Below are 25,733 nucleotides of genomic sequence, written 5' to 3' on the forward strand. Positions count from 1 at the left end.
ACCTTCTACCTCCAGTAGGCTGAAGGTGCTTCAGGATAGCAGTGTTTTGCCCCAGGAACTTTTACTTATGTCTAGACAGGACAACAAACCACGGTACGGAATCTACCAGAACTGGGCTCCAGTCCTAATGTCAGGCCTTTGTAAATACATTTTGTTCCCCTGTATTACTGCAAACACCTGATGATGAGATGAGCATCCAGGGCCTTGCAGGGCTTCCTGGTAACAGAGAACCAGAGCTGTTTGCCTGCAAGCAGCAGCCAAGTGCTCACCTTGAGCTCATCTCCTGCATGAATTCCTGTAGGCCCACCTGTGGCCTGGGCCACCATCATCTGCACAAGTGGCACTTCACAAAGATCACATATTTTTTTAGGTCATAGAAGATAAAGGCCCCAAACTGCTCACGGCCAAGGAAAAAAGATTGTCTGTTTGACATTAACTGCTAAGAAGTTAGAAGAAAAAGGACTGATTTGTGCTGAAACATTTCTTTCCTTTTCATGGTTTTCTTACACCCTTACTGAAGCATTAGGGAAAATATCTCAAGAGTGTCTTGCAATTTTCAGCCTTATTTATGCAAATTGACAAAAATTGCATCCAGTCAACAACTCCGCATCAGTTTATGGTAATTAAAAAATCCAGTCTTTAGTGTGTGATTTGAACACTCCGCTGGCCATCTTGTGAAGTTAAACACTGCTGAAAAATCAGGTGATGAATATTCCATATCAGGCTTTCAAGACTGACGGGCATATTAAAAAAAAAAAGATTTTGCTAATCCTTTCTGATAAGGTGGAGATAACCCTAAATGACTGAATCAAGAACTGTACATTCATGGGATAACACCTGTAGCACAGCTTCCTTCATTCCTGACAGCCTGGGCTACGTGCACTGTAATCCTGGTATGTTGCTTTTATCCTTTGGAGATGTGTCCAAAAACCAATCACTGTGGACAGATCATAGTTCTACAATACCAGCTTGATTGTTCCCTGATGGCCTTAAAGTGGCATATACAAATAGGCATTTTGGAATTCTTTCAAGTGGTTCACAATGCATGTTACTGACCATTCTGTACGTACTCTGCATAGTCTCATCAACCTGTTTGTAAAGACTTCCACCTCCACACTGAAAGATGTTCAGAATGGAACTTGGCAGATCCACATTGAAAGCCCCAAGCCTCTGAGCAGCACTGCCAGGCTGCCAGGTGGGGATGTTCGTGGATGGGCCCCTCCATGGCTCAGCATGGAAGCTGAGTGGAAGATGCAACTAGGGGTCACCGGTCAGTGCGTCTACTGCTTAAAAAGAGAAATTTAAAAGCCCTCATATTCTAAACACACCACTGTTATTGTTCAGAACTTGATCTTTTGGAATAATCTGCAGGTCCACCAGATCTATACATACACAGATTAAAAAGAAAATCAACAAATAACTGTTTTCTCCAGTCACTTTCTCCATCTGGTAGGACCCAGCAGCAAGACTTGCACTTTGCAACAAGGATAAATAAATATAGGCTAAAAAATCCTGGTCAATCTGCTTTGCTTCAGCAAAGACTATTAATTGGGCAACTCCTTAAGCATAAAACTCTGCAAAAATATAGTTAAGTCTTCACATATAAGACCTGAGATTCCAATGTCTCTTTCCAAGCATAATGTAAAACGTGCTATAAAAATTCAAAAATCTAATAAAAGCAAAGGGATGCCTCAACACTCCTGAGTTTCAAAACACTTCTGATTCCAAATCCATGCTTAAGCAAAAGGCTTATTTTTAAAAGCTAGTCAACAAATAGCTTTCTTTTACTGATTCAGCTTTAGTTATCTCAAAAAAAGAAAACAACAATAAACCAAACCCTCAAAAACAAACCAGAGTAAAATCACAAACAACACTTAAAAAATATAAGTTGTATCTGTAGGTTTTTTTTCCCCTTCGAAAAGGGGAATTAAACTATTAAAGGACACCTTGTTAAGTAATTATATAGCAACATCACTGTGCAATTAAATAGCCATCAGTCCCTGCAGCTGAGAAATTTCAGGTAATTATTCGAAGATAATTTAATAGGAGAATTACTGTATTCAAGAAAGCATTAGCTAGTAATCTACCTCAATTAAAGCAACCAATTAATTTCAGCACCTTGATAACAGTTGCCTTTTGCAAAACTATCCTCCCCTACACACACACACCACTTGTAAATTTTAAAATAATTAAAAAAATATGTGAATTTGGTGCAATTCAGCTTCTATTTTAACATTTCCCATCCAGAGAGTTCGGGGTGCCTTTGTTTTACCTTATTTTATCAGTATGTATTACCGTTTGGTTTTACTGTGGGCAAAACTATACCCACAGTTGTAAGTTAGAATAATGAGGCGTATGCAGAAAATCAGTATAAAAGGAATAAACATTTGTCTGTTCATACCAAAACAGAGTGCAAAAAGCCACACAATAACTGAAAAAGTGTCTCGTTGCGACAACGTGTCTCCAGGGAATTATGGGACTCTCACACATGGTTGTGCTGCTGTACAGTGCACTGGAGACAGAAGTCATTAATCACAGAGTTGCAAACAGTGCTCATTGTAACTGATTCTGCGCAAGAACAAAAAATGCACATCCCACCCAGTAGTGTGTTATGCAGTAAAATGTTTTGTTACGGTTAGAACACACTGGAAGATTTTTGCTGCAACGGGGAATATCAGCAGCTTTCATACTGGTGAGTTTGGGTTCCCTGAATGGCAGTAACACCTTCACCAGAAACATGGAGACCACGTGGGTAATTTCCAGAGAGGCACAAAAGACAATTAGGCATCCAGATCTTACACAGATTCAGTGGTTGCTGAGGTCCTAAATTCCCTGCATTTCTGTAAAAATCAAAATATGTAACAATCAAGAAATAGTTCCTTTTTTAGAAATATCCTGTCATGCAGATGTTCACTATTTTAATTACCATTTTCTCAACCAGAGAAAACCAGATCTGTATTATGTTTTCTTTCATTTCCTATTTAATTTGTTTTTAAATAGAAAATAAATGATGGTTGCAAATAAAAGAACACCCATGTGATTCAGATCTTTATATATTCTCCATATATGCTGAGGGTTCCCTTCCCTCCCCCTTACACCACAGCAATGTGTTGATGGTAGACTGAATAAGTGCTCTTTTATTTAAGCCTTGAAAATATGAGTAAACAAACACAAAACTCAGCCTTGGCAAGACTGATTCATTTAAGAAAAAAAGAACAAACTATATAGATGTTTAGAGGTTTGTTTTTTTTTCCAATTCTCTTTCATAGGGTGAAACGAAACATAGATGTGAAAATCACCACAGCCCGGATATGGAAGAATCCTAAATTTGCAGTAGTGGCTTTTTTGGAATGAGTCTGGTCTGCACTGAGATTAGAGCCGCTAACTGTTAAGTAACTGAAAGTCACATAAAAACTGTTAGACTGCGGCCCCTGCCCCACGCCTTTGTTCTATTTTGGTTTTTAATGTCGACAGCTTGCCAGCATTTCCCCTACTGACTCATCCACTTAATTCAAGAGTACTCAGCATTACCTGACCCATTAGCACTGTCCCAGGATTTGGAGAGGTATAGTACATTTCATTGCTTGTTGTGTGGCTATTTTTAGCCCATCATTATTCCCAGTATTTTTCTACAAAATAATCATTGCAAAACATTTTACTGAGCGAATCCGAATGGCACCAAAAAGTCTCGAAACTCTTGACAGACATGAGGGTGTTTAACATGTTCCTGAGCTTCTGTTTGTTGCGGTATCTTCCTATTTTGCCTTTTTATTACCATCACTGAGAAAGCTTTAAGGCAACAGAGAAAGAAAATAATAAAAACCCAACAAACAGATCCATTCTATATCTATTTCTAAATCTGTCTATCTCTCTCCACACTGATAATCAATTAGGCACTTCAGCACGTATCTGTCGTTAACCACGTTGATTAAAATGGGATTAAATATATATCTAAAGCCAGGCTCATCCTTAAGTATCCTGCCTTGTAAGAAAACAAAGATAGATATTTCGCTGACCAGTGGTTTTCTCACCTCCTCATCCAGTGGCAGATATAAGAGTATGTATTAGACAGCACTGGCACAGGCTCTTAAGCCTTTGCAGGTGGTTGTGATCCCTGTGATAGAAAACCTAATTTTTCTTCGCTGTTGTGAAGAGGGATGAGAAAGAGTATAGCACCATAGAGATTAGGGAAGAACCCTAGGAGGCTCCCAATGGAGTCTGCAGGAGCTGTGAGCTGAACACCAGGTATCTTTGGGACTCCTGCTCCCCGTTCTCTCAAAAGAGAAGATACGATGTTTTTTCATATTAAGCTAAACATATAAACACACAAAAAAATACCATGTATTGACAGGATTAGAATCAGAACTTATCAGGAAGCTGAAATGTAAATTATAAAACCAGAATAAGTAATTGACAATATTTACTATTGAGAGCTACAATTCTCTTGGCATCCAGAGTGAAATTATACGTGCATTAATCCCCCAATCACAAGTTTACTCTCTGAACAATATAATCCAAGTGATTAAGAGAAAGTAGAGATTCATCCAAAATAACCACAAGATACCTAAAGGATTTAATTTGCTCCATCACAGCACCACTTGCTGTTCTAATTATCATTTCATCCCAAGTTACCTGTAATTTTCTTTTAGTGCCAAAAAATCCTGTACATTTTGTTTCCTTAACATTTAGTAGGAGTCTGCTATTAATCAGTCATTTTTCAACACTTAGAAATTTGTTTTTAGGGATTTAATACACATTTTATTAATTGATCATCCATAGCAGCATTGTCTGCATTGATAATTGATTAAGAAAACATTAAATATTTTAGCCTTAATAGGGACACACTGATAAGCTTCCTCATCATCCGTCAACAGGTCAAATTCACAGGCTCTCAATTAAGCACTCTGACAAATTGAGATCATTAAGATTCTTCCCTAAGACCGTGTAATATTTTATTAGCTGTTCTGCATGAGGAAAAAGAACATCAGCTGAGCCCCTACTTGCAGTGAGGTACGTGACTGAGGGACATGGTAAGCAAATTTGGTTTCGCCAGGATTCAACACCTGGTGTCTGTTTTCTGTGACTACTTTCAGAAGGCAAGTGAAATAACAGGCTCACCTACCTTTGTATGGCTGAAAGGAGAGTAAAAATCTTAAATCAGTGAAGAACAGTAGCTCAAAATATCACTCTTCTTTTCAAGTAGAAAACAAATCTTGTGAGACTTAAGTTCCGAAACTTGGGAGGCATCCTCTAAAATGTCACCCTTCTGCTAAGACAGCAGTAGGAAACTTGTCTCTTCCTGCAAGCTGGCAGTTAGAGGGATGGTTGGAAGTACTGCCAATGGCTCACCTCAGGGCAGCAAGAGTGCTTTCATCTTTTAGCAGCGAGTCTAAGGGCCATATACATGAGCAGCTTTCTCAACATCAAGAAAATAACAAACATCACTACAAGGAAATAATACTCCATACAGACAGGTTCCATCTTAACCCATAAGTTCTTCATAGCAGCAGTCATCTGTGACTGTCCACAAACTTTTTTGTTCCAACTTTGTATTCCAACTTTAAGAAAAAATAACATTTTTTTCAGAAAATAAGAAAAGTTATTACAAAGAGATTAAAGGTGAGGAGAGAAGGAAGATTTTAGGTAAAACACGGTTAGCTACAGAGACTTTAATAACCACAAGTAGGGAAAGGAAGTTCAATTTACATTTCTTGCTGAACAGAAGAACATTGGCAGTTTACCATCACTAAGGCTGGGAATGGTTCCCTGCTAACCCCACAGATGCTTACGCCACCCAGTTCAGTTCTAACGATCGCACACTGCAGGGGGAATGTAGTTCACACATTTAGAGATCTTATCTGAACACTGATTCAACTCTGGATGATGGTGGGATTTTTGTTGCAATAGCAGTTGTGAATCTAAGCATTACTGAACACTGAACAATCATCTCTGCTTCAACACTATCAATCAAGCCGATTAAAACAAGTAGCATAAATATTCCTGTTACTAGAAACAAATCTGTGTATGTTTACATTATTGTTTTTTATGACAAAGTCACTGTTAAATTCAGACATATGAGAAAAGCAATTCCACCACATTCATTAACCACAGAACTGGAAAGAGAATAAAATTCAACTTAAAACAGTAATTCCAGGAAAACTATTTTCTTCTTGTGACTAGTTGATAATTGTCTTAATCTACTTTCTATCACAGGATCTATATCCTGTGGTGAAAAAGAAATTGGGCATCATCCATTTTATCAGCTACCATCTCCAAGGACCTTAGGATGCTGTTTTTAAGAAACAGCAAACAGAAACGAATAGAAAAAGCTCAGCCAAGTTATCAAAAACACTTATACTAAAACAGCTCTGTAAAATCTAATCCTGACATCAGTAGGTTACAACTTTGCATGTCCCCAGGGCACTAAAATAATACTCTTTAGAACAGCAGGTGGACTATTTTAGACTTCAGCTTTCTAGTTCTAACAAGGCTTTTACATTTTTTTTCTAGGAATTAAGGATGCTAATCACAATCTCCAAATGTGCATTGCTGGGTTGTAAAAATATTAGACCACAAACTGACATGGCAGCAATGCATTATGCTGCTGTGAAGGAGTCCTAAATAGGAGGAAAACTCGAGATTCCAGGCCTGCCATCATAAAGGTCAACATAATTGGCCACATACAGCAAAATCAACCCCCATGTCTTCCCCCAGCCAAGCCGACTGCCAAGGAAACCCTTCCTTCCTACTGGGATAAATGAAGTCTAAAGTAGGAGGAGCAGGAGGCTTGGAAATTTTAGATTTAAAAATGTAAAGAACCCTAAAAAGATGGCATCCAAATTTATCCCTTATCCTCAAATATGACATCCGAATTTACCACAAATGACAGTAGCAAGTTTGAAGCAAGAAACACCTAGAATGAAACGTTCACAATGCCTTGATAGCTACAGCTCTCGTAAATTTTCTTTGGATTCAGGGACCAGTTAGGGCAGAAACATAACAGATAACATAACAAACATAACAGAAACATGCAGTGACTAAGCCCATAGCCATCATTAAGACCCCTTGACAAGAAATAACAAACAGGTACAAAAGATTAATGAAGACTAAAGAAAGTTGACTACCTCACCATTAAAATAACATGCAGCGTGGCTTCTTTAGAACTGAGCTTGGACATCTATAACTCAACCAAAAATTAATGGATTTGGAAGCAAAATTTGCCTGGAATATTCCTTCTAATCATTTCAGGTCACATAGCAAGAACTTTGTTGCAACTAAGGCCAATGTTTTTGCTAGCTGATATTTCTCTCAGTGGCACTTAGAGCTCAGAGATCCAGCTATGCCAAGAAGTAAATTCTTAAGAAACAAATTTCTTCTTAAAACTGCTCTAATTGAATAAATGAGTTCTGCATGAAAAGCAAAGCTCACCATTTCTTTGGCTGCCTACATGCTAGCATGAAAAGAATACTTATCCTATTCAACAAATAGCCTCATCTCAGAGATAAATCTTTCACTTTTTTCAGAGATTAAAGAAAAAACTAACAAGATTCACAGACCCCACTCTATCCTACCAATATTTTAAGCTTGGTACTTTTTCAACCACCAGATGGTTTTACCAATAGAAACCCTAACCCTAAGTCTCACATCCCAAAACTCTGAAATCCAAAATAGGAATACTGATTCTCCCCTGAGAACTTTGTAAAGCAGCAGTTGTGACAATATCATCCTGCAAAAGAAAATTCATGGAGGATCTCTCCAAAGATGAAGGGAGAAGGATGCTCTTATGCAGCTGGATATGAAGAGCTGTCAATAGAAACTACACCTGTGAATAGCAGTAGCAAAGCTCTAACTCAGCTCTGCCTTAGGCAGATACATGAGGAATGAGAAAACACCCCAAGGAGTTTCTTTTCTCCCACAGCACATTCAAACAGAGACAGATTATCTCTGATAAAATAAATCTTGCACTAATTATGAAGAAGATCAGTCACAATGTAAGGACACAGCTAGTTCCCCAACCCTGCTGGTGCAACGCAGCTGCCAGCGGGGCAGCATGGTGAGATATAAGATGCCATTGTATAAAAAGGCAACGAGATGTCTTTAGAGTGTTGCTTAAAGCTCTCCTTAACCCCAGTGCTCGTAGCCCAGCCATGCAGATGACCGCTCCATTTCTGCACACCTCTGGAGAGTTACCTGTTTGCAAAAACCTCGACTGTCAAATAGGTTGAATGAAGCACATGGCACAGAAAGCCTAGAAATAGTAGGGAGAGAGAGGAAACAAGGAAAGCACTGGAATAAAAACAAGAGCCCCACACATTTTATATGCTGAAGAAATAACGTATTTTCTAAATTATGTACAGACTTGTTTCCATTTTCATATTCTTTACTGTGGCTTTTTTTTTTTTTTTGGAAGCTACTGAAAATGAGCGTAAGAGACAAAAAAGTACTTTGCCCTGCAGGAATACAAAAATTGTAAAAGCACAGGCAGCACTACAGAGGAGCAGTGCCATTCACTCACAAAGAATTTTGTGCATGTAGATGGCTGATTAATTGCTGGCCTGCCTAGACGAAGCTGCAACGAGCCAGATACTGTCAGCATGCCATCTGTTACCATGGAAATGCACAATGTTCCTGTTTCTGACAAACCCTTGAATACTGGATAGATTGTGCCATATGTAAATAAGGCAAATTAGTTTTCCTATATCTTCCAGACAAGGTTAGACTAAAAGAAAATATATCTGTTTAAACATACTGTAACCTCCAAGATGAGAACTGGGTAAATCTTCCTTCTTTTTCCCATAAAAATCTCATTCAAATTGTTGTTAGAATTGAAGCACTGTGGACTAGCATTAAGAAGCATAAAATTAATTCCCAACCAGTAATGTTTACAAAAGCAGGGCTAAAAAGAAAAAATACATATGCTGTATGCATACAGTGCTCACTATGGCCATTCTATTTATACTTCCAAATTTTTCTTTCTTTCCTCCTCCCTACTCCAGAGTGTGGCAATGTTATTAAAACAACATTACATTAAAAAATAAATAAATAAAGGAAATTTGTATGCTGAGATTCTGTAGTAGTTTGCATCGGTTAATCAAAATGCTGGTTTCCTAACACATGCCATAGTTTTTAAACAAGAAACCATTTCACTTAGGAATTTGAATATTGTTACATGAATAGCTGCAGTATATTAACTCTACTTAAGTCAGAGGAGCTGCAGTAGTAAGCATGTGTAAGGGTCTAGTTTAAGGATTTCAGAAGCTACAGACCAAGTGGTTGTTCCGTGTTATCACATCCTATAAAAGAAAATAAACTCCGAAGTAAGAAATTCAGAACTTAAGACTTGGATTCATTATTTGATTTTGCAAATTTGTGTAAAATAAAAAAGCAAGAAGATAAATAATAATAATAATAAAAGAACAACAAAATACATTCAGTGCACTCATTGACAATAACAGGTTTTGGGTGGCTATGAACATTAGAACACATCGCATGGATGGGCTGAATTCTCCTTGAATGTGATGACTTTGCAAAGCACAGCCGACATAACATGGTTGTACACTAAGGCACATCTGTTCCCAGAAGCATCAGGTATAAACACCAACCCCAAGAGCATAAAACTGATGGATTTAATACCATACATGATCCCTTTTGTCAGATAACAACATAAAATGAGTTGATAAAAAGGAGTATCTCCACAAATAGACTGGAGCCCTTCTGAACCATGAAATAAGCGTGAGTCAAAGATGTTCTAACACAGTGGATCAGCACACATTAGTCATAGGACCAGAGGAGCAACACAGTGAGACTTATGTCACTTTTCGTTATGTGAACTTACTCCATTACTCACATTTTCTATTTTCACACTGTACCTTTCTGGAGTAACATAACATTCTGATAGGATAGAGAGGACACTATCTAAATTGGGATATGAAAATGTCATAGGTCCCACAACTGTCAATGCGTGACACTGTGAATGCAGGCTTTATGGGTTCTTAACCTGCTTCCTGCCCCCTGCCCCACAACTTCTTTTTGTGTTTTCCAGCAGTGAGATTGATGTATGGCATAACAATAGCTGAGCACTAACCTCACAAAATTAACAGGCAGCTGCGTATGAATATCTACCTGATAAGAGAATTAATCAGTAGCTCCAGTAACAATAAGGTTAACACGATCATGGTAAACACATTGTGTACATTTAACATATTCTTTCTACAGTCCATTTATTGATACACAACTTTGCAACATTGTGAAACGTCACTTCTAAAAGTTGAGCAACCATTATTTGTCAAAACATTATCACTTCTTTTGAGCCTGACTCTACAGTTTCACAGAAGCTTAGAACCCTTAACTGCCCAGAGCCTCATCACTGCAACATTTATTAAACCAAGGTGACTATAAAATAGAGAAAATTTACAAGAAATGTATTTTCTGCCCTAACTTTATTCTACGCTGTTATTGTAATATTATTGTTAAGATTAGTCACCGCATTCAACAGCACCCACAGAATCATCTGTAAGAGCTGATTCTGTGACACTGGTTCCTTCCCCTAGATGCAGGCACTGCAGTGCCTTGAGGTTCTGCTCTTCTCCTCAACCCAGAGTCTCCTGAATGCCAGAGCATACAGGGATTGTGACACTCACTGACTTCAGTTGTGCTGCCTACCCAAGTACGAGGATAAAGTCAAGAATCTAAGAAGGGAAGATTGATAAAAAAAAAAGTCGTAGTTACAGGAAACTTTGATATTTTCTCTGAACACCTTCCTAGAAGTCCTACATTCCAAACAGTGTGAAAGCATTCCACAAGAGTCCCTCACATCTAAGCAATCTGACAATGGCATTCTATTTAATCAGCAAGGAGAGCACTGCCTTACCAAACTGCGCAGCTGAACAGTGTGCTACACCTGCCATGTAGTGTTTTGTGAATGTGAGAGCAGAGTTCAAACGTTTAAAATATTCCATTGTATAACAAGAAGGAGTCTACATCACACCAGGTAAAGTGAAAGTGAATTAATCCCGGAACAGAAGAAAAATATTAGTTTAGACTTCTGCACATACAGTGTGAACAGCTTAACCTCTGTGAGATAACTATCTACACAACACATAAGAAAATCCTGACTTTCAAATTCTCTAAACGTATTTTAAATAATTAAGTGAGGTTTTACAGAACTAACCCATGAACATTTGCTCTGCTTAATGTTAATGCAGTCTGGAAAGTACATACAGAAAACTAATTTAGTTAAAAGTCAATCACAACCTTGTATGTATTTAACAGTTAACTTTCAGGAATTCCTTCTGAATTAACAAGTTTTTCTGGTCAATTCTATAAAATGAATTCAATATAAAGGCTGGATGAAAGATACACTGGCATTTCTGCTGAGCCAATGGACAGACAGGTTACATACTCTTTGGGAGTATATAGTCAGCATGCATCTGATCAGTCGCTTCTCATCCTCCTGATGCTTGGGAGCTCCTACTGGTACTTTCTACAGCAGCACATTTAAAAGCAGATTCAGGGAGTGGACTTTATTCCTCAACAACATCTATAATTGCAGGAGGTGTGCGTCTGACCTCTGACAAAAGAAAAGGTCCTAATAGGACAAGAGCATTAAATTTTCAGATTGTGTCTCAGTGAGACTGGGTATGGCCATGAAGCACCAGAAGCCAATTTTCTCGTGAGTATAATATTTTCGGTTCCCTCTAATAATGTCTGCTGGAATAAAGATTAGTTCCTGTCAATAGAGCTCCTGGATATTCGCTGCATACAAAGCATCTGATTCAAACTCCCTCATGCTGTTTGATTTGCAGCACTTCCTCTTTGACATTTGGTAATGAGTATCTAAAGACAATCAACTTTCTACACACCGATTTTACAGCGTAACACACACGTATGAAGTCTCACCTCTTTTGACAAAACTACAGTAAGACACTTCAGTGGAAATAAAGTCTTAGAAATGTCATCAGAGATCATTCAATTGAAAGAACCAGAAAATATGTTTTGTAACAGATTCAGAAGTGCTGTGCCACAGCACCTGCAGAAGAGGAATACAATTTGCAACAACCACCTGGGTGCTGCAGTATCACATCTGTGTCCCCTGACATCACCTTTACTCCGGAAGTGTTGTTTGACAGATTCCCCTAACAGTAGCTTTGGGTTCATTTTAAAACATTCACACCTCCCCACTCTTTGGATAATCTGCATCTTTAGAAAAGGTCAGAGGTATCCAAGGGAATCCAAGTGGTATTTGTAGGTTTATACCATGGACTGGGGAAAAATATTATCCTACCCTCAGTGCAGTGTGACCAAGAAGAGTAAGAAAAATTACTTCAAGATATCACTTCATTTTTTAGCATCTGAATATTGATGCCAGATATGGTGTTGGCCTGCTGAGTCTAATTTTGTTTTTGCAGTTCTGTTACAGAGAAAACATGAGGGACAGAAGCAAAGTTTTATTATCTAAAGCTGGGATAAGGCAATAAAGAATATCTTTGAGGACTCAGTTGTTCCCAGCTGTTTATCCCAGAAAGCATTTTCCATTACTTTTATTTTGTTACTCTTGTAATTAAGCAATAACCTTTGTGATTTGAGGTAAGGAATTCCACTTACATGTTTCCAAAAATGAATGTGAATTCTCCCAGGTTCAGGTCTGGTGGAAGTAAGTTCAATTCATGATTTCCAGTGTTCTCACATTACCTCCAAAACTTCAGGTTCTTCTGGAACACTGTCATCTATCACAGCTTTGTACAAAATCAAGACAACTAAACTTGATACATAATATGCACGCAGAAACATCTATTGCTCCATGAAGAGGACAGTGAAGAACATGTGACAACTGCTCAGGAAGATCTACTTGGAAATAATATGAGCTACTGAAACTGAGGAGCTGCTAATAACCACTTCATTTTGTAGCTAGCCATGGACTCCAGGGATGATGAACTGCTTTTAACAGGAAGCACACAGCTCAGCTATCTAGATTCAGGATTTTAAAAATACACACATTCTGTTTTCATTCTTTTCTACCTTTCCAGTGCCTTGGCATGAGATGAAACATAATGGGTAAAAATTGAAATGCACATGAAAACCACAAGAATTAAAAGAAGTTCACTTTGAAAATAAAAATATGCAACAAATTAAAGCAAAGTTGTTCAAATCTGTAGGTGTGGCATAAAGTTGTCCTTTTTTTTTTAATAACAGGGCTCTGTGAAGCTTTTATATCTGCCCATCACATCAGCCTACCATTAAATTAGCATTCCCCACTTATAATATCCCCAAAATACACTGCAGAAGTGCAGCCTACTGGCTCAAATGACAACCAGCTACAGACTAAAGGTAGATTGTTCCCAAACCTAGGGAGGTCAATAACCCGAGTTATCTAATAACATTAGAGAAGAAGAAATATGAGTAAATCTTGTAAGATTTTCAGTCTCCTTGCATCAGTTTAATGAATCTAGTTTAGTGCCTGACACATTTTTGTTATGAGCTTTATGCTAGAAATTGACCGTGACATCTATTAGCCAGTTACAACTGTTGCTCAGACAAATAATTGATGAAACAATCAGTTATTGGATAGTAAAATCCATTCTGATGGTCTGCTAACTGATTTTACATCATGAAAATTAGCTCTATTACTACCACCTGTTGTAGCCTGTTAACTGATACTCACCATAGATTTCAATAAAATACATACTATGTGCAGGGCTAAGCTGAATTTAAGTGTTGTTACAGTGCACTGAAAGGAGTTACAACTAATTTGTGTGGAAGATAACTGGTAATTTCTTGGCTGTGTCTCATCCAAGGTTCAATAAGCGTCAGTGCTTTGGTCTGTAAGCACATCAGGGTGAGAATCAAGACATATTTTCAGCAAATTAGCTCAAAAATAACAAAACATAAGAAAAATCCCAGCATAAGTTCAGCCATAGAACAGAATGAAGTTTTGGCTAGGACACATGGATGAGAAATTGATACCATCATCACAAAGACTATTTGAAGTATTTCACCTAGGCTCCAACAATCCATAGGCCAGCTGCTAACATACTGAGGTTGATCAAATGAAATTGGTGTAAGAATGACCAGTTCTCAAGACTACTCCCAAAGGATCTTGCAATTAATATTTTGTTTTACTGCAGAGCAGTTTTTAAAAGACATACATCTGGCATTCAGAAGTGATTTGAAGAAGGTATGGATTTCTTAACTATCACTTAAAAGAGCAATAGGAATGCAGTGAGTGAATGAGGCATGAATAGTCCTTGAGAAAAAAAGCTGGGCAATCAGAGGATTCCCCTGTATGTTAAGATAAGGTAGATGAGCATAAAGCACTCTGCAGCTTCAGGAAGAAAACATGTGGCAGCAATACTCTAAATACTCAGCAAATAAGCCTTGAAGAAAAATACTGGCTGTGCACTGCGGCATTTGACAGTGACAAAGTTCAGCATTATTCAACATCCCTTTGTTAACATTAGATCTATCCATGGTAAAATGAGAATGGATAGACTTGCATTTAGTTTATGGCAACATAAATTTTAGAAACAGGTCCAAAAACTGTGAATACAAATTTCAAGGCAGTGAGGACACAGACTGTTAATGTAAAACAAATACAAATTTCTTGGTGTCATCTCAGTGGTGTCTCCAAGCCCAGGGCAAATAAACCACCAAATGCATCCTGACACATAAGTTAGGGATCAAAAGCCTCTGACTTTTTCCAAGGTCTTGACAAGACTGACAGTAAAAATCAAGAAAAGGACATTCCAGGATGCAAAGGCTATTCTGTCTGCACTCACTTTTGCTATCCAAACATCTACAGAATCCACAATCACTGATTTTTTCAGAGGAAGAACATTAGCAAAAGCCAGCCACTCTAACTTGTTCTAGCTATGATGTTACTCTTGTTGCATTGGTTTTACAGCAAAAACTTGTTTATCATGGTTACATGGCTCATTAGGTCCACAGATTGATTGCCCTGAAACCAGCTCTTTATGATCTCTAAAGGAATTGGGACTGTGCTTCACAATACAACTCCAACCAATCGCTCCAAGAGACGTGGGAAGGATGCACAGCCAAGGGCCACAAGCAAAGAACCAGTCAGAAAAAAATATGGGGAAAATGAAGAGTTTTACAAATGCAAGGTGAACAGTGTCCTGTACAGCTTCACTGACAAACCCATCAGCTGATGCAAACAGATTAACAGTATCTTGGATTTCACTTACTTTTCCCACCCAATTAGCAAATGCATTCCAAAGAGTTATATCACATATCTCACTGATGCCCTCTACTGAAAGAAACAGCGTACTTAATTGTATTGTAGCAATGTAAAGCTATCCCTTTCCTCATACTCCTGGTTTTGACCGAAATCAGTCAGAAATTACTGCCACCTTGACCACCCACAACCTGCACTCTGCAGCTACTAAAGGACCACGTCATGATCTTCTGCACTAAAACGGAAAGTTTCTAAACAAAAGGAAATTTCTGTCACCTCGATAAGTTTCAATAATCATTTCCCACTAAAGTCTAACCTGTGATTTTAGCAGAACCATTTTTTTCCCATTTGTCTCAAAATATTTAGATTCAGATTCCAAACTAGCAAGGAAGTACAGTGACCTGAAGCACCTTCAGGAGAGAGAAAGCAAAGCCCATGATCAACAGCTCTTGAACATTTACATTGTGGTGAAAACTTCTGGAGTGGGTTCATCACCAGCTTGAAAGAGTTTTTATTATCAAGGAAAGAATTATATTGAAATTACCAACCCTTTTCTTACTGTGTTACCTTTACCTATTTGGACTTCTACATATGTATACTTGGTTTTGGACCAAAAAGACCCAACTCTCCAGTATATATTTTATACCTGGAAACAGAAGTCACCAATCAATTTGTACTTTAAAATAGAGAAAAATTAAAAATATTCCCTCAAAACCATGCTTTCTTTAAGAACACATACTTCAAAAGCCTACATGGGATTTCTATTAATAAAACTGCCTCTATAGGTCAAAGATCAAAAATTAGTGAGGGTCCACAACATGCAGAGCTTTAAAAAATGTCACTTCCTTTCATTTTCAGCATAAGAAATGGCCAACTTGTTCAGGGCAAATACTTGTTTGAACTGAGGATTTTATTATTAATCTCTGAAGACTGCTGAATTTAGGGTCACAGTAAGGGTTGATTAGGTACAAGGTGCACAAAGCTCTCCTCTGTCAATGCTATTGAAAGAAGCAAGTAATTTAGATTCAGAATTGGTCTTGGATTGAAGCTCACTCCATTACCGACCATTTTCAATTTCAGCTATACAATAAACATCAAGCTCAGCAAGGAAATTAGTACATTTGGTAATGTATTGGGAGAGATGGGTGGGTCTTTGACAAGATGACACTTATCACCAAAGCTTCAGTTAATGAAACCCTTGAGTGGTTTCTGCGTTTGACATATTTTGACATTTTTTGAAATCACATCCAGCAGGTTTTTTTTACCCCACAATGTTCTTCTTTATGAGAAAAAAATCCATCCATCTTTAAAATGAGTACTGAAGTACTGCAATATTATCGGAAAAAATTAAAGAGATGCTGACTGTATTGAAGGCAGAAGGAAGAGAATCTGACTTCCTTTAAATGCAAAAAATACAGTGAGGTACGTAGTATTTAAACTGAGGAAACACCAAAGCTAACACATTTCAGAAGAGAGCATAGATTTCAACAGGCATGTTTGCTGTTGTTCAGGTTGTACTGAAAACACTGTGAACTATAACAGGAAGTCTGACATTAATGTGACTGCAGGAAGCATTTAGTTTTTCTCCTTTCTTCTTATCTTACGCACACAAAAAATTACCATGAAGTACTTTAGATTGGCCATTAATGAGATTAAAATATTAAACTTTCTATTGGAACACGAGCCTGTGAAACAACTTTTCTTGAAATACTTCCACAGTAGAATTTTTAAAGTTTTGTTTAACACCACGTTCTATATTTTTATTTAAGTCTGAAATAAGAGCAAGTGAGAAAACTTGTAGCTGTAAACCTTGAGCAAACTTACTGTACAAAAGACACCAAAACATGTAGAAAAAACAACAACAAAAAAGAAATAAAATTAGGAGACAGAAAGGGAGAGTGAACAATTGCTGGCCTCAAAGTAGCTCTCTGTAGCTCATGACCCACAACCTCCACAATAGTTCTCAGATCACTTTAAATGCTGCTTTGTAGCAACGTGGCACCTACATTGTAAGACAAGAATTAAAAAGGGTCAGAAGAGACAGAAGACTTAGAGATCTCCAATTCTGAGCGGTTTGATATTTACTCTTTTGCTTTCCTGAAAGCCGAGGGAAATTATTATGGATTCATATATTTCAATCTCACACAGCTCTATTATTGTTCTTTTTTTTTTTTTTTTTTTTTAATTCAGAGCTGAGAGAACAATTAAAACAAAAAATACAAAGACAATCTAAACAGGGACATTCCTGAACTCTGCAGACCTACAAGGCAACACTTACAGCTCCAGTTCCTAGCCGGGTGGTCCTTCCCAACAATTTTTTTCCAGCACAAGTGGGAGGTCACCTTGAAGATTTCAGGGACAGGGATTGTATTATACAGGATACATACTCCTGAAGAGTTGCATTGTGTTGTAATGCAATTTTTATTTAAAACTTTGCCCTCCCATGACTCTGCTCTAAGCATTTCCCTTGCCTCCCTCAGTCAAAGTTGAAGGTGGCAGAGCAAGTACCATGCACGTTTCTGCCCTCTTGAAACCCTACAGAAGGGACAATAGGAGATGATATTTTCTAAACCAAAGAAATCCTATACCACAAAGGAGTTAATGATTATTTCTCTAGCTTTAGAGGATTTGTTTTGTTTAAACTGGAATTGATTTCCACAATACAATGACGAAAATCCACCACACCCTCCTGAGTCTTGGGATTTTTCTGACAATTTCAGATTACACTTCATGATGAGTTCAAACTAGAAAATATCAGTGTAATTACTAAGACTACCCAAAAGATACACTACAAAGCCTGGAGAAATTCAGTAACCCAGGTGCTTCTGGGATTCTAACAAGAAAACTCAGAGAACATTAGCTCTCAACAACACAGCAAGCATTAAGTTTGTAATGTCCAAAAATCTAGGAAGAATTCCAATAACAAGTTGAGCAGTCCCAGGTCTGCATTTCAGTGCTGGAGATGTTTTGATATAGATTCTCTATATGTTAGAGATAAGGGAGAACAAGCTAGATAACACATGGCTGGGTTAAGTGTTATGTCTTATCTGTATTCAAACAACTCCTTTGCAATTTCAGAAAGACCAGTATTAAAAGGAACCCACAAGTCTACTGAGCGCTCTGAAAAATGGTAACTGAATAAAGAGTTCATATGTCATCCTGTAATCTCAGTGAAGAGTGTAGATCCACACATTTTATTCTAGAAAGTTAAAAAAATAAAAATAAAAATAAAATAAAAATAATCAGACGTAGAGTTTCAAATCACTGCATATTATCCTACTGAACAGAAGTAAATACTTCCATACTACTATACCACACAATGTGATATGTAATTATTTTCTGACAGTGTTTAACTGAAATCTGGGTGGTTTTCCTTCTTCTGACTGGGAGAAAACATTTAGCCTGTTCCAGTAATAAAGATACCTGCCAGTTTACAGCATTTTGGATCTCGCATACTGAATAATCCACACTTACTCAGTCAAGCAAGTTTAAATGGTAGGAAAATGCATGCATGGCCTCAGTTCCAAAATGTTTTTCTGATCCTGTTAGATCCTCATACATACTACAGTGGCCATATCAGAAAAAAGAGCAAACTCAACAAGTCAATTCTGTGAGGAGGTTGAGGAGCTCTCAACCTCTGGGAATGCCTGCAGTCCACCCATTGCACAAAGGAGCAACACTGTGGTTACGCACCTCCTTTCTTTTGTAAATGCCCACTTGTTTTGAATATCTTTATATATGATGGATTTCTGCCAGATTCTCTCAAGAGAAGGTGGAAAGAACCAGTATCACACCAATTTCTGGAGAGCCTACTAGAGGTATCCCATACTTACACATAAGGTACAAACTAATCCAAAGTAAACAGTCATTAAGCTACTTCACAATTACGTCTTTTCCCAAAGGTTTGGGGAAAGTATATTTCCTTTAACATTTGCATACGTTTTTTTGATGGTTTGGAATTTTATAACTCAAAAACTGAATTTACAGTTTTTATCTCTTTTCACTTGAACACTACTGAAACACCAAAACCCATAAATGACGATACATTGTAAGTGTGTTCCATGAATCAATACAAAACAACGGCCGGAAATCCAAATCAGGATTCATCAGCATCCACACAGGATAGCTGTAGCTTATATACAATTCTAAACAGAATATTTAGCCTTACTGAAAGCATAGGGATTGTGTGTGTGTGTATGTGTATTTTTGTCACTGTCATGACAAAATGGAAATGTTCATCTACTCTGCAATCTTGGTCTTGTACTAAACAATTCAGCAAAGAATAATGAGCAGATGACTCTTATGAAAGACAGTGTCCTTAGTTCAACTGCTTAGACTTGGCGTCCACTGAATTTCATTGTGCTCAAAGGTTTACTATAAAAGCTTTTCTCAGAAATAAGTTCAAGGTTGCCTTTTTCTCCCTACTTTAAACCATTCTTCTAACTCCACCGGGTATCTCCAGTATCTCTTAATGCCTCCCCTTTGACACCTCCCCAAATGCATCATTTTTCTCAATCACTCTAATGAAAGACTTCTGACTCCCTCATTCTCCCTCTGTTCATGATTCTACTTTGACTATAAGTTCTTCAGGTCAGGGTCTATCTTTCTCTTCTCTACATACCTTATAGAATCATAAAGGTTGGAAAAGACCTTATGTTTCATAAAATGGGGCTCTAGCAAACAGCTAGAGCTTCAGGTATCAGTACAATATAAAATACTAATAATTATCATAATGAATTCTTTATAAGTTTTAGTAGCATTTATAAGCTTCCTGATGATCCTTACACTTCTGAATTAAAACTGTCCCAAGAGCATACTATATTTAGATCTTCAGCTTTACAGAATTTGTTACTGAAGCTTAGCCTTGCATGACCACGTGAGTTGGAAATGGAACATTACCTCAATTACTCTAATAAGTTAGAGCACATTTTATAGGTATGTCTGACGAAATGACAATTACAATGGAAATATTAGAGAAGGAAATGGAAATATAAGGCTAGAGAAGAAAGTACCGAAAACCTGTGGAGCAGAAGACCCCAGAAACAACAAGGTAGACTCTATGTCAGTGCCAGTTTTCACTCTTCATTTTAACTCCACTTGCTCACCTCAGAGATCACACAGATTCAGTGGAACAAGCATCTTCATCTGTGTACTCACTTCATGTTCCCTTACATAAGTAGAGAGTGTGCACTTATTATCTTAAGTGACAAATGAAATTTTCCTCAAAAGCACTGATCAAACTTATTCAGGTTTAGATATTATGGTATAGCTTTTACCATGCAAAGTTTTAATAGACAACTGAAGCACTGATTGAGACTATCTACTACTATCATTTTCTGAGACTTTTTCTTCATCTATCCAAAAAGCATCAACATTTCAGCATAATCCCCTTATTTAAAGGACACACACCGTGTGTACAATTTATACACACACACACTTAAGGCACATACATACACTGTTTCAAACAAGCCAGATCTCTGAATAATTCACTTATTATTTAAATGTAAAAAATGGAAGCAAGGCAAAGAAAAGGTACCAAAACAATTTCAAGTTTTACCATTCAAGTTTGTCAAGGAAACATGTAGGAAAAGACCTGGAAAGGGAGTCAATATAAGATCCTAACATTTTCAAAACCTTTCTTTCTAATTTCTAGCTCAACTGCTAAACAAATCAAATCCAAAACTTATATACATAGAACAACACTGACTTAACTCTGTTGCTGGAACCTCATCCTTCACAGTTTGTACCGTTATCAAAGTTAACAATACAACCATTATACATGGGTTGTTTGCTTTTAGTTGAAAGTAAAACGTGCCTATATTTAATTAGGTTTGACTGTAAATGGTTGCAAGTAGACTGTGAAGCGCTCATTGTAGAGAATGTGATGTAGGAACATGGCAGTCCCACTTTTGCTGCTGTTATTGTTTGTCTAGAGAAACCTTTCCGCAAGACTAAATTCAACATGACAAGGTGTCTGTCTGCACTGTGACATCTGTATCACTACAATAGGAGGAAAAAAACCATAGAAATACATTTTTAAGGGAAATCTTAAAAATGTAGAATAGCATGAAGGAATACAGACATATCAAGAAGAAAATATATACAGCCCTCCTTTTTCTGCATGTTTCTGTAGAACATGCTGTATCCAAATTGCTTTCCTATTAATTCAGTAATTTTATTCTATTCTATATATTTTCATTTTCTGGTAGACAAACAGTCTCTTATTCAGCTTCACTGCTCTTGTTACTATGAAAATAAAATCTTAGCATTTGATCGCATATCATGCAATTTGTTTTGTTTCTAAGATGCTGAAATGCATGCAAATTTAGAGGTGGTCTAGTCATTTCAAAGAGAAAACCATATGCGTTTCAATTTTTAATATGTATTTAAGGTGTTTTATTTTTTCTTAAAATTAGCTATTGGATATTTTCCTTCCAGGGCAGCTCCTACATATATCTTCTTTCATAGATACAGTAAATAACCAGAAGAATTTCAAATTTTAAAGGAAAGATGGAGAGACTAGTTATAACAGCTGAACTACAACATGGCAGGAGAGATTTTATTTCAGCTTTCACATAAAATACAGAACACGTCACAGGCTTAGAGCAAAACCAGTTGAGCAAAGTTTTCTCAGTCTGCTAAAGTGATGTGAGCTTGACAAATAGAAGAAAGGTGTATACTTGTACTTAACCCCCTTACCTACCACTTATGGTGTTTGTTACAGTTGATAATTAATTTTACTCTATTGTTCTCCTAAGCAATTGAATAACCTTCTATAAAAGGTTATATGATAATCAGTAGCAATAAAAATATAAGAAAGGAGTAGAAATAAATAGGACATTTCTTGAAATATTAGACAATTCGTCTAAAACACTGAAAAGAGGTGAAGAATCAACAACTAGCCTGGTAAACTCTGAGTTACCATGAATGTTGCTCTCCAATATCCTCAGTGAATGAAAAACTTACAAGGGAGAGTAAAACTACATAGATATTGGAGATTTCACTAATCTATTTTCATGTTCTAAGCTTGAAAATGGAACGGTCACATATTAATTTAACAGATGGCAATTGTTCTTTTAATAGCTATGTTATAGAGCAGTACATAAACTGTAACATATGCCTGAATACAACTTTAAATTATTTTTATTTTCAAATTTCTGAATTATTTTTTAAATTTTAAATAATTTCATTTTTTATATCAAAATGCTACTGAAAAAAATATAAGTAGGTGCAATCATAATTGCTAAACATGTAACATATAAGGTAGAAAAAACATTTTGAACAGGTGGACCTTAAAAAATATTCTTAATTATTCGTATACTGTTAAAATTATTTCAATTTTGTGTCTCAGCAGATACACATTCATACATCAGAAACAGGTGTTCATCAAAAGGAGATGATAAAGAGAGACAGCCGTCTCGGCTTGGAACCTCGCCTGCATGGTGTGATGACAGATAAATTAGAAAGATCCTGCTAAACATCTTTCCACACTTCAGAAGACGATTACACCTTTTTAAAAAGGCAAAACATGCAGTTCAATTACTTATTGTCTTGGCATGTGGTTGTGATGAAAGAAGGAGTCTTAAACCTCAATAGAGCTAAACTAACTTCCCAGATGGCCTTCAGAAGAGGGATACCTTTGGTAATCCACCTGCACATACAGCAACTTTCATCTGTTTAAAATAACATAAATGTTTCCCCACCCATCCATTCAAATAATCCCTTTATTTAAAATGGCAATTTGATGCATACCTCCTTCACTCCCCATCCCCCCCCCCAAAAAAAAGAAAACAACAACAACAAAAAAAAAACATTACTGTCTATGGGATTACTTCAGTAAATTTATCTTTATTGCTCTCCTACTCCACACCCAAGCTTCACTGTAATATTTATCGTACCTATATTTTCCACTTAATATAAAAATCATATAAAAAATGTTGCAACAATCCTCAACATGTGTGCACATACAATAGGCAGAATGGTGGATGGTGTAAATGCCTGTACAGACACATTATTTAAAGAAATCTGCAATAAAATCCTGGTTGGAACCCTGAAGAATCCATATTACTCTTATGAATCAAACAAGTTTATTTACTGATTTACTTGCTAATGCATTTAATGGGCATTTTCTGAGATACATGTATAAGTGGTATGTGGGACTTCTGGAGAATACACTGAATATCCAAAGTCTAACCTTTAGTTACAAATTCATACCTAAGTTAGTAAGAAATACACTTTAGTCTTAAAATAAGGTTAAGGCACAAATGACTACGTTAAAGATGGAAAAGAGAAGCTCGTCCTACTGTCTGAATTTGTTACTTTAGCTCTGTTATTTGAACACAACGATTTGGAAATTATTCAAATGGTTGTATAGATCTGAACAAGTAAATGGCAGGAAAATCACCCCAGGAAGAAAAGGGTACTTTTGTTTCAGTGTATTTTTCTTTGTGAAAACTCAGGTTCAACACAGGAGTCCCAGAGCCGAGTTCAATGTATGCTACTATATCACAATCACAAGATTATTTCATGTGATCTTACCATTGCAATCTTTTACTTCTAGTAAAAAATAAATAGAAAAGAACTTACTAAACATAAAGCTGAAAACTAAAGCTAGCTTTTCTGTTAATCTGTTATTAGTTACCTGTGACATGTTACTTCATGCATTGTCAGTGTTGGTCATGAGAAACCAACCCTTCATGTTTCCAAGCAGGTTCTGTTAGTGAACCAATGGGGACAGGTTCGATTAAATCACATCATTTTTGAATACAGGGACTGTTGACACAGAAACAAGCTTGAATCGAGCTAGCGTTTCCTGAAATCACTAGACATTAAAACCCACTGAAAGGTGAAAAGAAAAATAATGATGCTTTGTGATATATACATAGTCATTTCAATATGAAAATAAATCTGAAGTGCAGGTATCAGGAATGCTTTACTCTAATTTTGTGCTTATCATGGTTAGCTGCAGTGCTGCATTAGAGAGCAGGCAGTCCAGAATCAATTAGATGCAGCCCTCGAGCCCCAGACTAGATGCCAGCACAGCCCTCAGTTGGGCAAAACTTGGATGCCCTTGATTTAAGCTTTCTAAACCTCTGCAGTTCCAGTTCAGGAGATTAATGTAATTCCCCCAGCTCATACTTCTGAGGAGATATTTTTTTGTTTGATGCTGTCTATATTATTAACAGAACTATCCAAAATCCAAATGAGTTTTGGTTCTCATTGTGGCACAGAATGAAATACACTTACTTACAGTTCTCACTGTAAGCCATGAACTAGAGCCACGCCAACAGTACATTCCTGCTTAGTAACTAAACTTCAGAGTGGTGCACTTCACCGACAGTACTTTTGTACCTGCCTTCATGCACAGCAGATACAATTTACTCTGTGTTATCAGTCTGCACAGAAGCATTAAACTTCTCCCATATTCATCTCTGGCTGCCCCGTGGTTGGCTGCCATTTCCTTTTAGACAGTGATGTCTGGTAAAAGCACCCCTCAGATCAAGAGATCCATAGAGAGGAACTGCCCTTCAGAGAATGTTGTAACATATAGTGAAGCAAGAACTTAGCCTAATATCATTCACTGAACAGCTTCTGACACACAAAATAAGCAAACATTATATCTGTCAGTTTGAACTGTACAATATTCCTATTTCTGCGTTTGATTGAGAGGCACCCATGTAAAATGAATAGACTAATAGACAACAAGTCTCCTAAATAGCTGCCGAGATGCAGCGGCTGCAACATGCTGCTCCTGTGCATTATTCTTGTTTAGTGCATAAGACTGAAGACAATCACCAGGCAGGTTTCTTTGACAAACCATGATAAATCAGTATTTTTCACATGCCTAGTCACAGCTCATCAGTACTTTCAGACAAGCTACTTCTCCTGAACTAAGAATGCTTTACAACAGAGGAAATGAGAAACACTATTCAAGTATGTATATCATCGGATACTTTTGAAATCACTGTACTGCTTGTATGCAAGGGCACCAAAGTTTCTGCAGACTTTGTAGTAATAACAAAAAGCTACAAACATCACAAAGTTTTGAGTACTGGCACTTGGCTTCCCCACCTTTGAACCAATCCGCTGGGAATCACAAAAAGCAGCTCTCTCCTCTCAGCCACCAGTCACTCTTGTTTTAACAGAACGGCATAAGCTGAATTTTTTAACATGGTGGTTACAGCACAATATCTGCTGATTTCACAGCACCACAGCAGTTAAGTTTAGGAAAAAAAAGCAGCCTCCAAACCAATGCATTACCTTCAGCAGATGTTCCTTTATTTGCCAAGTCTCTGTCAGTCATTCTCCTCACTTTGTTTTCTCTATCCCAAACTGCCTTTTTTTTTTAAATCCTAGGTATACTTACAGCTATGCAGACTTCAGAGGAAAAAATATTCTTGTCTTTATGAAAACAGAAGCTTTAAATTACATGTAAATATTTTTCACCATAACAGAGGAAATCCTCCAGCCTGCAGTCAGCCTATTTCTAGTTCTCTATGATTTAATGTTTTGGCAGTTTCTCAACTGGCTTGTTCCAAGCTTC

At 37.2% G+C, this 25,733-nt stretch overlaps 1 long non-coding RNA gene across 13 annotated transcripts in view; it reads right to left on the reverse strand.

Annotated features, from left to right (window-relative positions):
- Window positions 1–25,733, reverse strand: part of LOC107318221 — a 228,497-nt gene that overhangs the window by 130,617 nt on the left and 72,147 nt on the right. The window lies entirely within an intron of this gene.

Source organism: Coturnix japonica, chromosome 9 (assembly GCF_001577835.2).
Source record: "Coturnix japonica isolate 7356 chromosome 9, Coturnix japonica 2.1, whole genome shotgun sequence".
NCBI classification, from domain to species: Eukaryota; Metazoa; Chordata; class Aves; order Galliformes; family Phasianidae; genus Coturnix; species Coturnix japonica.